We start from the raw sequence: 16581 nt of genomic DNA on the forward strand, positions 1-16581 counted from the left end.
AAGGGTTAATATGCTTGCCCATGGCAGCAGGGGACCTGGAGCCACGAGCTTGTATTGTGATAAGCCGAAGAGTGCACTGTAGCACTGTGAAAAGCATAAACAATTCTAAAAGCAAACATTGAAGTAGGATTCCTGTTGTATTTTGTTATGCGTTTTTGATTTGTACAATAAACATTGATTTGTACAAGAAAATACAGCACTTCTATATTTCAGATATGTCACATTTAGCATGTTACTCATGGGCCACTCACGATATAGAAAACAATTTATATGCATAATACAAACAAAGCATGTTCATAAATACAGTATATATATATATTTTAGAATGCAGCAATAGGGTACAGAAAGGTTTTTTATTATATTGTTTTAAAAAATCATTAAAATGTTGTCACAATGTTTGGAGTCTCTTCAAGATAGGAGTGAACAAGAACTTGCAATATGTTTTCATAAGGTATGTTGAACTAAATTCAAATGTGCCATTTGCAGCTTACTCATTAACAATTCTCCACAACAGCATTATCAGTTAGCCGGGTTATTATGATTATTCTTGTATTTTTTGTTTTTTAATATGGACTTATTGGTCTGATGCAAATAAATAGTAATAATAATTATTATCAATATGGTATGAAATTTGGAAATCTAGCCAATGAAATATTTAACTGCTTCAGGGTTAGCCTTCGTGTTGAAACAGTTAGCTTTCAAAAGCATAATATGCAATCATATATACACCTTTATGATGGTGCTACTTTAGAAGTGCATTAATTCAATAACTCCGTAGCTATATTTACATTTTGAGGTACCGGTAATGAACGTTCTTCCTTGGCTGCCATTTTTTGCATACTATATATAGCCTATATAGCAATTGAACGTGACTTATTTTACACATATGCATTACGTACATTACTGGTATGCTGGCACTTAATGAAAATGGTGCATTACTGAATTCATTTGTATTTTACAGTTGAATGAAGATTTGGAAGGTGAAATTCGCCTATGACAGGGGAATTCTCTTCAAAAAGTGGGGTATTACAGTACTGTATTACACCGACATATTGCGCAATGAAATCAACAACCTTAATCTGCCTGATGCATATCGTGACTATTGTGAAGAAAGCTTATTGCCGGACTTGGACTGTGCAGGGTATACAGCAATCCATTAACTGGAAACTCTCTACGAAGGCGCTTTTGAAGAACTTTTCTAGACCCTTGCTATGTTGACATGTATTGTTTTCGCTGTAATGGTCAGAAAAAAAAAATGAACTTATAAAAAAAGTGCTGGAGATGCGAATGAGGAGGTTATATTTTTTGCCACTACAAGACTTCTTACATGGTAGAAACAAAACAGCTAAACAATCGCATAAGCCGAAGAGTGCACTGTAGCACTGTGAAAAGTATAAACAATTCTAAAAGCAAACATTGAAGTAGGATTCCTGTTGTATTTTGTTATGCGTTTTTGATTTGTACAATAAACATCATAGCATACTTTCATCGTATGCTTTTCAAGCCGATTTCATAGCACATTACTTTGAAGATAAAAATAGGCTTTCTATTAACACCGTAACTTAAATAAAGCGCAGTATGCCGGAGTAGTTAGTCTAATGTTCACTCTCGACATTAGATCCCTTCACTGCAGAGTACTTCACCATATCTAAAGTTTTGGCGGTAGTGCTAAACATTCGAACTGTAGGCGCGGTATCCCGAGACTACAAAGAAGGGGACATAACATTTCACTATAACATTTCACTATAACATTTAAAATCATAAGGCTACATGGAATCGCCAATACTATAAGACCGTATATATTCATTTTTTTGGAAAATTAAACAAACATAATGAATACTGCTGCAACGCCAACATTGTTAGGCCTATGTGTTTCCGGTGGCTCCAGGTCCCCTGCTGCCATGGGCAAGCATATTAACCCTTGAAAGGGGGGTGTCACGACTGCCACGTCGCTCATTGTTGCCTGGTTTCGGAGGATGTTTGAAGTTCCTTGATTGGGGTAGGATCTCTACACAAACATATAGAAAATAATGTAGTGCAGTCGAGCATCTGTAGGAGCAGACAAACCTCCACGATCAGCTAACTCAAACAACTGGGCATATTCCTCTGGTACACAGTCTTGGATTTTATGTACATTTATAATCTCACACATGCAAAAGTACTCTACCACCACTTGAGGCGCTGTCTCAAATGCCAAGACACGGTAAGCACTTTAACAACAAAATCTCAGTACACTGTCGAGAAAACCTGGAGCCAATCAGAAGCTATGTTGTACATTTATATCTTGCACAAGCAGAGCACTTTATAGATACACTATATAGTGTAATGTGCAGATACACTATATAGTGTAAATATAGCCACAGCCTAATTATAAAGTGTAAAGACAGCATAACCTATTTAACCCACCTGTGTAAAATTCCTGTATCCAGTCTGTTAATAGGAACGAGACAAACAACATCCTTATAACTGCCATGTGCAGACTGGGACTGAGATCATGACATTCTGCTCTTTTGGTTGCCTTGCTGAGATGTTTAGACATACTCTTAGCCATGTGCCAAATATCATACTGCGATATCTGTGATATCTGCGGATATTCCTCTTTCATGATTTTGGTTATCTGAGGATGTCTGTCAGTTGCCAAGGTAGTGATGTCTATATTTGATTCTACAAATACACAAGAAGGAACTCATACAATGGTAAATTTTTACATACAAGTGCATAGGCTATACCCTTTTGTTGTCCAAAGCAATAAATAAATTACATTTTAAATTATATAAATTTAAAAAAAAAAAATTGTAAAGTTCAAACATTCTCCAATGGAGATTTTTGAAGTGACCACTCAATGGATATCAAACGTACCAACTTTTTTTGGTTGTTGTTGTTGTGTGGCTGTGGCCTAAATACTGTTTATAACTGTGTAGAGGGTGGAGGCTGCTAGGAAAACATTTCCCAGTGGGGTTTGATTCAAATTTCCAGTCAATAACATAACCAAAAGATTATATGTCACAAACCAGGTTCTCCAAATATGGAACAAGTTACGGTATCTGATTCTGCTGTATCTTCCTTCAGCCTAACTAGTTTTAAGTTAAATCTCAGGACTTAACCTTTGTGACATTGTTGCTTTAAATTACTGAACCTACATACTTACCGGTACTCAAATTTGTCTTGCTAATAATTATGCTCTTTGTTTATAAATTATTTTTGGGAGTGGCTATTTTGAGTATCACAGATTGAAACCTATCACCGTTTTGTTGTATCACTAAATAAAACAACTTTATAGACTTTTTTTTAAATAACTGTCAACTGAATTCTAAAGTCGATCAATCAATGTTTTTGGAAATGATGCTGGCTAAGTAGCATCTGCCAATTACGGTACTAATTTCAAGCCTACTTCAGCTTAAAGCTTCCACAAATATTTAGTAATTAAACCCTTCAATTATTAAGCTGCTGTAGCCTATATACTTGGTACATTGAAACTTATGAACTTTAAAGACCACTACTTCAAACTATAAACTAATCAAATCCTTAGTAATTTGAAAACTCACATCTTCTTTTAACTCCTTGTAGTCATGCTAACCTAAGCCTCAGAAATTTGTAGATCAAACTAACTGTAACTAACATCCTACATTAGTTAAAAACAGTCTGCAACCACAATATCATGCACAGTTTCACCGTTGATAGTAGACAATATGTCTGTATTTGCATACCTCTCGACAGGGTACTGAAATTTTGTCGTTTTTTACGTTCTTACGTCACAGACAACGTAGCTTCTGATTGGCTCCAGGTTTTCTTGACAATTACTGAAACTTTGCTATTAAAGTGCTTACCAACGAAACTTATCAGCCACTTGCTGTCATCAGTGTTGCCAAACTTTGTCCAGTAAAACTGCACAACATAGCTTAAAAATATCTCTCATTCAGATTCCACTTCCTCAAAGTAAATGTAATAATTCTATTATCAGCAAATTATATCACAAAAAAAACAGTAAATGCCATGATTACTTCTTAATACGGTACTAGAATTGATTTTTTTTAAATTAGATGTGCTTAGTTTAAAGATAGCCTACACACAATGATGTACGCGCATACAAAAAATATTGACGCCGTCAGGGTAAAAGCAAACGTTCGAAAAACCATAAGCCGTATGCGTCAGCGTAACTTGTAAAAAAAGTTGGCGGCGTCAGCGCATTGTACAATGCTATAATAAATATTGATGAGAACTTTTCTAAAAATAAATTTAAAACTGCGCACTAGAAGTAAATTTAAAACATTTAATTTTAATTTGACGTTGTTAATTTCCATCTTCCTTGCTTAACTTCCAAGAGAATGATCGTTATTGTCATTTTTACATTGATTCAATGTGGAGGTGGCGGATTTTGCTGGCTGGGGTCTTAAAATTAAAGCTCTATCCATGTAAAATTTATATCAAAGCACGCTTAAAATCTTTAAAACACAACTTCCTTGGGGAAAAATCGGACTTCCGCATAATGATCATGTTGTTTTGCTTGTTTGTATTTTTTTTTTGTCGTTGTTTAGTATCGTCAAATTGTAGCAATTTTGTAATTCTTGAGAGGCCTGGTGTAGGCTGGTTGACTTGATTGAACTAACTTCTTCTTGTCCTAGATCTCGCCTACAACCAGGCTCGCAACTAATTTTTTTTTCAGCAGCGATTTTAGCCCCTCCCCCCTGGGAAGAATGATATTAATTACCTCTTTTCAGTTTGATACCCGATGGGTTATTTCATTGTAAACTTTGTGTGTTCAATGATGGTGTGGTCGAATGTTGTGTTAAACCAACAGACTCGAGATTTATTGCTTGTTAGATTCAGAGTAGGCCTACATTGCAGTATAGATAGAGAAATAGTGCAGTTTCTGGCAGAAAATGAACTGTTTGTTTTTTCATACCTTTATCCTGCATTGCGGGAAAGCGGACTTGAGCGCTATGCATCAGTGTACGCCTTCCGACGTAGGCTACATCTGACCCACGCTGCAGCCGACGGGAATGTTTGTTTCCGGTTGTCTATTCTACTTATGACTTAAATTTGGTAGCCTAGGCTACTACCCATTACTCCAAATCGATCACTGGGTAGAGGCAATTATCGTAAAGTTTCTTGCCCAGAGAAACAACAGCAAGTGCGGGTGGCTGGAGTCGAACATGCAGGCTCTCGACTGCTAGCTCAACGCGCTAACCACTCGGCCACTAACTGAGTTTTCGAGGTACTTATGATAAAATTGTGCATGAAGAACGAGGCCTGCTCATAAACTTGTTTAATTACACCATGAAAAAAAGATTCCAAGTTATCACAGATTGTCAAAGAAATCCCTAAAAACCATTAAAAACGAGTTCTGCGCTCTGTTGATGAAAAAAATACTCGGAATTTTGAAGCCAGCCGATACCTGTCTCTAGAGTCCAAATGCGCGAAACAGACATAAATGAATTGTTAAAGTTGATAGACACTTCAATCAACATGATTCAGTTATCGTACTTCATGTATTGATGATGGATATGATGCGCTTCTGCAGGAATGCAACAAATTGCATGATTAGATAACTAAAGAAGACCATGACCATGAAACCGGTAAAGCACTGCTACGACATAAGCGCAATCTAAATACACGCTTTACTGATTTCTTGGTGATGGAAGAGTTACCCGGTAGCCTACTAGTTGCTGCAGCAATGGAGGAGAATAGGGATCTGACAAAGTTACTTATGCATGCTGATAGACAAAATAGGTTTGGAGATGAAGCTCAGATTTGCATACAATTTATGGTTTTACACATCTGTTCGTGCCCTTTCTAGAAAAAAATAAAATCTTTTTGGACCGTGAAACGCTCATTCCACTAGGCTACAACAACCAAATCTCTTGCATTGTGTATAGCAAAAGCACAAATCGAAAAACCCCAAACCTGTGACAACACGCCTCGGTTTGCGTTACAAAATTAAATTTTATTACTTGGAATTTACACTTATAAACAAGTTGAAATTAATTCAACAACTGCTTTGGGTCTTGTTTCCTTGCCTTCACATATCAACCAAGGGTTCGGTAGTTTATGCCAAATTTTGCTTCTGCTTCTCGTAAGCTGTGACCATCATCACAGCTGTGACAACTCGCCCCGACGTAGCCTACGCAGTCAGACAAAAGTTTTAATGGCGGCTAAAAAAGGCACGCTATTAATTTCTAAAGTGTCAGCAAAGATGACTCTTAACGAAGCACGTGCTACAAATATAGACTCGAAGCAGTCAGTGCAAGTACAAACAAAATTGCTGTGACAACACGCCCCGGTTTGCCTTATTCCATCAGAGGCGGAATTGCAAGTCTCAAAACAGTTCCTACATGATTATGTGAAAGTTGCAGAACACCAGAATTCCAATAGCCTATAGTAGGCTACTAAAAGAACTTTGCAATCAACGACTGGCATTCCCGAATACATATAAGCTTTCCGCTATACTGTAGAATATAAGCTTGCCGCTATTACTGGACCCGAGAGAATATTCGGGTCCAGTAATGCGGTTTGTGAGAGTGGCTTCTCGGTCTTATCTCGAATAGACAAGCCTACACGCAGGTCTATGTTCCAGATGAGACAGGCGAACTTGGTTCTGTTGGTGTTTGAAAAGGAAATGACCGAGAAAATAGACCTGGACGTTTTTGTTTAATAGATTCAGTGAAGTCCATAGGCTACACGCCTTCCGTTAAGGTTGAACCTAACCTATCTATGGCGAGGATAGGCTACATTTCACTGAGGATGTAAAATACATTCTCACTATTATCAGTGTTGGGCGCGATAACTTATTTTTCAGTTAAGCGATAACGATAATCGATAAACCAAAAATGCCTAAAGCGATAACGATAAACAAAAAATAAAAAAAAGTTAAGCGATAACGATAAAATTATCGCCGATAATGTCCGATAACGATAATTTTTTTTTCTTGATTGGCGCTGCCCCATCCCATGCAGCACGAACTGTTTTCATCAACATGACGAAAAATCGAACATAATATACTGTAAAGGGACAAAACTTTTTGTAAGTTATACGTGAATAAAATCGCAACAGCGGCAGTGGGTATCGAATCTTCAACCTCTTGATCCAGAATCAAACCACTGAGGTAACCGCCGTGCTTATAATTAGGCTATACCTTCAGATACCAGTTGGACATAACCTTGGCAGTTCAATAGTGATATTGGATGGATCCTCCCTTGAATTCATAAAAAAAAATTCTCCAAACCAAATGAAATTTATATCGGAACAACAATATCAGATTTTTCAATGTTAAAATTAGCCATTTAATGCCAAAAACTCTCTGATAAACTCCCTGAGCTTCCGATCCTCGGATTCCGCTGAGTGAGTTTGCAGCGCTTCCAGTCCCCAGTTCTCTGGCTGAATTTTAAATGATTTTTCATTCAAATTCACTGGGCTATCATTTGTTACGTTTTTGTCTTTGTGGCCTCTCCTTATAAACTGATTTCTTATTATGTTGATTAGTTATTTGTTAACTCTGATTTGCAAAATTACCATTCAGCATTCATAATATTGTTGCCCCACGAAAACTTACGGCGTTTATTATGTGACCGGCTTTTTATGACTTGTTTATTAGGTTAACATTTTGGTGCTCTCTCACTTTCGACAGGTGCCCCCCCCCCCCCCTTGTTCTTGCATCTTTTCTCAACGGTCATACATAGCCTATCTACTTCATACTTACTGCATGGCTAATTTTCTTTAACTTTAAACAGGAACAACTTTTAACTTGCTACGCCCCTAATCTAAGTCTATGCAATAAAACCCACCTCTCCATAATCTTGATCTTGAAAAGTGCGGTAAAATGCACGATGCTGCAATCAGAGTTCTCTTTCTGCTGCAATGCTTACTTGAAAGCGGCCTCGTATTGCCACACTTTCACAAACCACTTGCCAATTTCTTTCCCTTCGCTTCAAAGGAAGCTGTGCCACGTGTGCGCTTACATTTTAATTGTAAAATTCCCTCGCGATTGCAGCAAAACAACAAGAGAATTGTTGCATGCATTGCATTGCAATTTGAAGGTCTAAAAATTATTGCACACACACTTCAGGCACTGAAGAAGAACTGGTTTCAATTTTAGTTTCATTAACTAGGTGGCTATTAAAAATATTACTTTTCATGGTCTTTCCACTTGTGTGTCGATCCGAAATAAAATTTATCGGCGATTATCGTCGACAATCAAATATCGCCTTTGGCAATAACGATAAACGATAACTGAAAAAATAATTGAGCGATAACGATAGGCGATAAAAATTTATCGCCGATAATTATCGCCGATAAATTATCGCCGATAATTATCGCCGGTAAATTATCGCCGATAATGCCCATCACTGACTATTATCATTAAAGGATTGATCTTGAAGAAATAATTGTTGATTCTGCACTAGAGAAAATGAGGTGCGATGTAACCTACACACTGTACAATTATTTACAAAATGATCAGTGACAGGTGCAGCGGCCCTATTTGATCATAGTTAAACGCCTCTTTTCTATGTATAGTATATTTTGTGTGATTTATGCAGCGCATCAGAGGGAAATATAAATAAACTAAAACAAACTTGAAGTCCATGAAAGGCAATAGACTAACTAACAAAAGAATCAACTACAAAATCAAAAATGTCATTGCGGTTTCTATGCCAATTTTTAACCATTTTATCACTAGTTGATGGTCAGATGTTTTAAAAATGATTTTGCTTCTCAATTTCTATGCTGTCGTCATTATTACTGTTTAAGCTGAAGCATGTAGGCTAATTGACTTTATAATGCCAGTTCACGCTGCTGTTTCTATGATAATCTATTCTAATCTAACCTCTGTAATACGATTAATGTTTTTGCGTAAATATACCCACATTGTGTACAAACGTCGTTTTCCTACATGATACGGATGGTAAAAGTTGGGCCTCCTCTAGAATACTTTTTGCCCCCTCTGGTGTTCCAAGCTAGTTACGGCCTGCCTACAACTCACTAAGTCTCGTAACAGACCATGAAAGAGCTTATTGTGTTGGAAATTTTGCTTCACTATATTTTCATAATTAGAGGAGATGTGCCACCTATGGGACAAAAATAACATGAAGTCAAAACAGTAACAGATTTAATAATAGCTTATTGTTTTTAATCTCATTAAAAAATGTCACTCAAGTGTCCCATAGGTTGGTTGCATAACTGACCAATAGGACAAGAGGGTACGTCCTTTGGGACACTTAGTCAGTTATTGCAACGCGGTGTCTGACGTATCGCAATGAGAAATAATGTTGTTAACCTTTGTGCTTACGGAACAGTAGGCTATTTCACAATCACAGCACTACATAAAGGAAGTCATTTTACATGATTATTAAACATTCAAATGCACAAATATTTAGCAAAACAAAAGATGAAATTTGCAGGGCAAATTCTGAAAAATTTACCTCCCAGCTAGCCTATATCAACTGATCGTTGAAGATATGGTGGAAAGAAAGAGATGCTTGAGAACTTGGGGTAATAGTGTAAATTGACTTTTCGAGTATCGGATGGGACATGTCCCAAAGGTAATCGATTGTATTGTCCCATTATCCCACAACCACCATTTTGTGTTCAACTTGACTGAAACTCTGTCACAGTCGGATATGTAGTTTTCTGTTGCTATAGTTTTAAAGCTAATCATATAACTCAAACTTTATTGCCAGACCCCGGTTGTTATAACCCTGCTTTAGTATAGAAACGATTAACAACAGTCAACCATTGAAATTTACTCTGACAGCTAAAAAACAATTAACTGATCTCACCCCTTAAGTACACCAGTCAGTAAACCAGTAAACCACGCTGTAATGTTAATTCCGATTCCATGCCAAAAATCTCAGTTCTTATGTTCCCACATAGGCTATTCAGAAATAATGAGCTGTCCCATAGATGATGGTGTCCCATCGATAGTGCATCTCCCCTATGTCCGTATTCAAAAACACTGTAGGGCGCTAGATTTCAGGATCAAGAACTCCTGTAGGCGCTAGATTTCAGGATCTAGATCAAGAACACGCTAGTTTCAAATCTCTCGCTGTTTGTCCAGAGCCACTATGTACAATGTAGGGGAAGTGTGGGACCTATGGAACACTTTTTTTGAAAAGGTCATAACTTTTGTATTTTAACTTCAAACAACTTAAATTTTGGATTATATTATGCTGGTGGGTGGTTTTACCTTTTGATAAAGCGAAATAAAAATATGTTGATTGGTTAACTTGTTACGAGAAAAAACAAAAATTTTGCGAAATGTTCCATTGGTCCCACCCCTATGGGACCAATGAAACACCCGATGGGACCTATGGAACGCTATTGCATTAGAGCTAAAAGCACCGCTCATTGTCAAGCAAAATCTAGATTTTTAACAAAGCACTACGGAAAACATTCAACACCAATCGAAAAAAACGAATACACAGAAAAATAACAAAAAATGAAACCCAAAAGCTTATTTAAAACCGCAGTGTCTCTTTCTTAGTTTTTCTACCATTTAAATGACAAATCCAGCCAGAAACACCTATGTGAAACAGTGTTCCATAGATCCCACATAGCCATGATGTTTAGATAACTGGTTGTAAGTTTGAAATGATGCACTTCACTGTGCTGCATTCTTGTCTATATACTGTTTAAATAAATGGTTTCATCGGGAAGAGTCCTGCTTGCCCTAAACTCCTGAAGAATTCTTACAAAGTTAGACCTCAAAGGTACATTTTCAAGCTCAAAAACATAAAAAAGCGTTTGCGTCTTTCAAAACAGCCTTTTCCAGAATTTTCGAAGTTGATTTCTGCTTACATGTCAAAACGGTATTTCCAAATATAAATATTTTTTAAAATCCACTTTTGGTTTGGGAGCAAATCTGGTGTTCCATAGGTCCCGGCGTTCCATAGGTCCCACACTTCCCCTACATAGTAGCCTAGGCTATAGGTTATAGTGACTCTGAGTCTGGTTTGTCGACGAATAGAAAAAGGCAGTACGTTTGTGACAGTGTACCCTTGGCGGAGCTAAAGAGCTTCATTAAAAAAGGCAGTGTGGGCACTAAAGATTAGGCTACTCCCAACTTCGTAATTTTAAACGTAAAGTTGACAAAAAGTGTCGCAAATTTAGCCAAAACTTAGAATGGATTTAACCTAACCAAGCGCCCACTCCTTGGATCTGTTACCGTAGCCTACTGCTTTAATTAGATATAGGGCCTACAACAGGTTAGAGGAAGGGAAGGTAATTTGATACACTTTTAACATTTTTGCCTGTTAACTGAAAATTACGTGACACAAACTATTGATTTTAAGCTGAAATGAAAGTCTGATCCCTTACACACTTTTTAAAAACATTTTCACTTTTCTATTTTTGTTACTTTTTTTTTAATTAAAATTTCAAAAACGTCACTCAAATGTATCAATTTACCTTCCACGGAAGGTAAATTGATACACCCGGAAGGTAATTTGATACAGTAAAACTAATACAAAAATCCCCTTTGACAACAAAGCAATAAATGAAAATTTAAAACGCGGTTGGCTTGCTTGGGTGCAAGGATGACTGTTGAGACCTAGTGTGCGGCAAAGCTTCTGCAGCGGGATGGACATGGGAAGGATCATTGGCTGGAGTTCTTATTCAAGGGGGGTGCTTTGCGCTTTTCTCATTTTTTGAAAGCAGATAGCATGTAGGCCTACGAAAGCCCATATAATGGTTGTTTCCCAAAGTAGCAGGTCATGTTAACAAAGAATAACTTATTTAAATCAACTAGATCAATAACAACATTTATTACAGTCACAAAAAGAATTTAATATACTGTATCAATTTACCTTCTCTACATGTATCAATTTACCTTTTTCAAAAAAAGTTATAAAATTCTGATTTTTGTATGCTTGGATGCACATTGCAGAAAAAACGTGACATGCCCTTGAAGCCTTATCAATGAACTGTCAAATGAGTTTGGTTTCATCTTTCAGGAATTTTTCTTTAATTTTCCAGACGAAAATAATCATGAGTTAAAATTTTTACGAAAATACTTAAAAAACACACTTTTACAATTTTATGCCATAAAAGCACGAGTCAGCTGCATGGTGCAATTTTTGTAGGCATTATTTTCACAGATCTTCCACCTAATGACAATATTTTTGACTAATATTTTTTGTACATTTCTGTAGGGGGGGTGTATCAAATTACCTTCCGTATCAAATTACCTTCCCTTCCCCTATAGGTAATGTTTTACGTATTTAGTGCATAACTGCAGCCTGCAATTGTTTTCACATACTTTCCATCAACTTACACTGGACGTGTTTTCTCGCGACCCGATAACAACCTTTTTGCAATCCGGCCGTTGGGGACCAATGGCGTAGCCTACCAGAAAAAAAAATTGGGGGAGGAGGCCAAATATTTGATGAGTTCAAGGGAACTATAAAGTGTTTGTTTTAAGACACCGCCACCTGATATAGAAGCCTATTTATAGACACAAAAGCTTATAAGGGTTGATTAGTAGACAAAATAAGCTGCAAGTTTTTGCAAAAAAATTGGTTAATCAATTCAGACGCACAGTCCATATAAAAAGAATTATGGAAAAACATACCAACCAAATTTGGTACCGCTACCACATTTCAAAACGCCCAGCACAAACACTAATAGATAGCCTATTACGTTGAAAGCGCAGAAAAAAATCGATTGGTAAAACCCATCAACATTTTTGATAAAAACTATCCAAATAGGCTATGCAGCAAAAAGCAGATGCGGCTTGAAATCATTCTCTGGCTTTGTTAATAACTTATAAAATCGATTTTCTGACAAATTCAGAAAGTAATTTTAAACATAAACCACAAACAATTCATCACATGATCAGGAAATGACAACATCACGATTAAAAGTTTATTCGTCGCCTCCGCCAGCCATATTCGTAACAACTCGATTGATCTTCTCATCACTGATCCTTTTGCGATGACAATGAAGCACACACAAATCTGAGAGACGATCAGAAGGCATTTTTGAGCGTAGCCAGGACTAGACTCTCTTCGTGCATGAAAAAGACCTTTCAGCCTCAATTATTGTTGCTGGCAAGGCCAGGATGAATTGGATTAATTGAAAAGACATAAACCAGCAATCTAAGGGAGCGTTCAAATATTACGTAACGCTATTTTTTCGAATTTTTGACCCCCCTCCCCCATGTGACGCCAACGTAACGTTTTTGTCAACCCCCCCTCCCCCACGTGACGCTTTTCCATTATAAAGCCCGTTTTGCCAGTTTATATCAAAATTATGACGTGGAAACACGTGCTGATAAAATATCTTGGTTTGTATGCACCTAAAGCTTACGTTTGAGCCATGAAATTTTAGCTATATTCTTTTTCTGGAATTTAAACGTTATGTACCTACTGAAAACGTTTAGTAGCCCACCGTCCAAAATGTTTCGATCCAAACCTTTCATTGTTTGGTTATGTATTGAAAGAAACATCACAAAAGTGCAAAAAAAACCGCAAGGAAAGCTAAGCATCTTCGAATGGGGTCATCAATGCTTCAAAAATGTTTCTTATATAGTGGAGCAGTACTCTCGCTTGTGTGGTTCGAACTTGATGCATATTGTCTTCTTCAGACTCGTACGTATGAGTGTCTTCTACCTGTTGAGAGGTTTGTGTCAAAGTCGTTTGGTTCTTAATGAACATATGTATGTCTAGGCCAGTGCCATTCAACCGGGTATACTGTATAGCCTACCCAAGTGTATACCAGATCAAAACTAGGGTATACAGCTGGAGAAGGGTAAACAGCTTAGATCTGTGATAGTGGAAGTCACAACAGAGACAGCAATTGGCATATTTGAAAACTTTTAATCGGACCTACTGGTGTGCGGTTATTACTCGCCAACCTGCTTTGTGCTTTTGAAACAGATACGCTCGCATATACTTTGCTAACAATTAGGGACATTTTACACTGCACGGAGACCCAAGGGCTTCCAAGTTTCGTGACATATTCTGGATTGCAAAATTGGCATACTTGGCGTCGATTTTTGATCGTTTGAACCAAGTGAAGATCAGTCTTCAAGGGAGAGAGGGTGATATATTTCGGTCAACTAGCAAGATCAATGCGCTGAAGATGAAAATTGCACCCTGGAAAGAGAATGCTTTGCTGAGGAACTTCAATGACTTTCCTGTATTGTCAATAGCCTACATGAAAGAGTCTAGCTGGGAGTTTGAGGACGTTTCTGCTGAAGATAATTTGTCTGCCCTTATTGTTGGTCACCTGATATTACCTGCAGACAATTTGACTACGTATTTTCCTGAAGATAACGACCAATGTCTGGAAGCAAACTCGTGGATTATCCAACCATTTAATGAAGAACCAACTGATGATGAGGAATTATTGGAACTACGGGCTGATTTAAATCAAAAATACTCATTCCGAGAGTGGATTCCACAGAATGTTGGGTTTCTCTTCTTTAATTTCCCGAATACAAAAATCTCGTGCAAAAAGCCATTGATGTCTTGGTGCCAGTAGCGTAGCCAGGAATTTTGAAAGGGGGGTTTTGACGACCCAGCGGTGGGGGTCTGGGGGCCTCCCCCCCAAAAAATTTTGAAAAATTACTTTGAATTTGGTGCATTCTGAGAGCATTTTCAACAAAAATGTAGGTATGAATATTCCTGTAAAATGGTGCTGTCCGGTGGCATAGCAAAAGGATAAGATCATGTTTTCTTCGGCATTTTTCGGAAATAAAGCTAAGTCTCAATGTTTTCTTGTTGCTAATTCCTGGCTGAGATGTTTTAATGTTTGGTATTGGCAAAACTCGCTCTTTTAATGCAGTTTTGTTTAAAATAAGGCAATTTTTTTTAGACTGAAAGCATCATTCTCAATATCGTGACGTCACACGCGTGCCAAAGGAGGGGGTTGTAACCCCCAACCCCCCCCCCCCCCCCCCTTTGGCTACGCCACTGCTTGGTGCTGATGCCTACCACTTATTAGTGTGAAGAAAGATTTTCCAGTCTTGTTAAGATCAAGTCAAACTAACAAAACTTGATACTTGACATTGATTCATTAATGCAGGAAGAATAGAGTAAGAGCTAACACCACGTTATGTCCAACTTGCCGAAACAACGTAACAATAAGCTAGCTATTAAATCAACTTCAATTTTGACGTTTTTGCACGCGTAGTTTCTTGTGCCCAGTTCAAGACTACTATAATCACTTTAACAAACAACTAATTATTAGTTCTTTTTACTTCCTGTGCACAATTAAACATTGCTATTTGTGAGGTACCGGTATACGAGTAAGTTGCTATAGGAATGACTAATACTGTAAGAATGCTGCCTTGCAATTTCGCAATGCGAGGTTTTAAGCACTTAGAACCTGTATGGAATTACGGGAATTACAGTACCGTAGTTGATACTTGATAGAAGTTTTGTTGGTGCTGAATAGGGGCTGTTGGATATGATTTCAGCTTAATTTAGTATCCAAACGACGATACCAGCCAGCACAAATAAACTACCGTACTCGTAAGTGTTACGTAACGTTTTGCTTGAACCAACTCTCCCACGACGTGACGCTAACGTAACGCTTTTCATAAACCCCCCCCCTCGATAGCGTTACGTAATATTTGAACGGTCCCTAACGCTAAATATAATCGTTTCTCGTGACATACAATTACATTTTAAGTCAAAGTCGCAGGTTCTAGGAGTTAGGACCGATAGTGAATGACACAATAGGCTACAGCAAAAAGCCGAAATGTGACTTAAAAATAGCTAGGCTTCGTTCATTTGTTTTTACAAAATTTATTGGTGTTTTTCTGTGTGTTTAAAACAAGTTCTGAGCGGTGTCAATAGCCGGATGTCATAGAAAACGATATAATTTTCTACAAATTGTATTATATTTTCAACAAAAGGCTCAACTTCGGAATTCAAACATTGAAAATTTGGGGAGGGCCATTGCCCCTTTCACCCCCGGCCCCTCTCCTGGCTGCGCCTATGTTGGGGATCCCTCATCCCTGGGCTAGGCAGTAGGCAACACACTTCCGATTTACAAGTTTTGTCAAACATGAATGGGAGCATTTCCACAAAATATTAATTTAGTACCGGTACCTTAAATTCTTTCATGCATTTAGATTTTGTAATGAAACGTCTTCCTTACGTCAATAAATTTAAGCTGGTTGAATAACAATTGCATGCCGGTAACTGTTTTGAATAGTTTGTAAATATTGCTATTTTGTGGGTGGATTGCTATTCCTCGAGTAGCTACCCAGACAGCAAAATCCATCATTCTTACATTGATTTAACGTCCGCAGATGTTGAATGTGTAAAAAAGCAGAAGCTGAATGTAAAAATGACGGATTCTGCAGAACGTCGTATTGCTTCCTATCAACACTGGCTTGAAGGCTATGTGCTGTATATTGTAGCACAAGAAATGAATGAGCATTGTGCTACAGAGGGAAAACCAAACAATGGAACACTCGGCGATGCGGTTCTCATCTTGCGCATGTTGATGCACAAAGCTGTTACGAGCGAATCGCTTGTAAGCGTACCATAATGGAATCGATTTCAATTGAGTAAAAAATAGACAATGTTGCTGTTATTCGGCCGTGGTGCGTTTTTAAAGCTGTTGATCGAGAGGGAG

This window comes from Aplidium turbinatum, chromosome 10 (assembly GCF_918807975.1).
Source record: "Aplidium turbinatum chromosome 10, kaAplTurb1.1, whole genome shotgun sequence".
NCBI lineage: Eukaryota > Metazoa > Chordata > Ascidiacea > Aplousobranchia > Polyclinidae > Aplidium > Aplidium turbinatum.